This window comes from Pteropus vampyrus, unplaced genomic scaffold (genome assembly GCF_000151845.1).
Source record: "Pteropus vampyrus isolate Shadow unplaced genomic scaffold, Pvam_2.0 Scaffold17, whole genome shotgun sequence".
NCBI lineage: Eukaryota > Metazoa > Chordata > Mammalia > Chiroptera > Pteropodidae > Pteropus > Pteropus vampyrus.
In genome coordinates this window covers 6,652,409-6,653,296 of record NW_011888798.1, presented here as the reverse complement: position 1 = coordinate 6,653,296, position 888 = coordinate 6,652,409, and positions in this window count along the sequence as shown.

Here is an 888-nt window from a genome sequence, read left to right as displayed (position 1 = left end):
TATATAAATTTAACCAAGGAGGTAATAAAACAGTTCTTGGAAAACTATAAGACATTAAAGAAATAAGTAAAAGAAGATACAAATAAATGGAAACGTCTACCATGCTCACGGATAGGAAGAATCAGCGTCGATAAAGGTCCATACTACCTAAGAAAATCTACAGATTCAATGCTATCTCTATCAAATTATCAATGAAATTTTTCACAGAACTAGAATGAATAATCCTAAAATTTATGTGGAACCATAAAGGCCCCCGAATATCCAAAGCATTCTTGAAAAAGAACAAATTTGGAGTTATCACGCTATGCCTGATATCAAACTATACTACAAGGCTATAGTAATCAAAACAGCATGGCACTGGCATAAAAACAGACACATAGATCAATGAAACATAATAGAGAAGCCAGAAGTAAATCCATACCTATACACCTATATGATCAATTAATCTAATACAAAGGAAGCAAGGATATACAATGGAGTAAAGACAATCTTTTCAATAAATGGTGTTGGTAAAACTGAACAGATACATGCAAAAAAATGAAACTGGACCACTTTTTTACACCATATACAAGAATAAACTAAAAAGGAGTCAAAGGCTTAAATGTAAGACCTGAAACCATAAAACTCTTAGAAGAAAACGTAGACAATAAACTCTTTGACATTGCTCTTCATAATATATTTTAGATATGTCTCCTTGGGCAAGGGAAACAAAACAAGCAAACAAACAAACAAATGAGACTACATCAAACTAAAAAGTTTTTCCACAGCAAAGAAAACCATCAACAAAATGAAAAGCCCCTGAATGGGAGAAGATATTGTCAATGAGACATCCAATGAGAAGTTAATATCCAAAATATATAAAGAACTCATACATTTTTTTATATATTG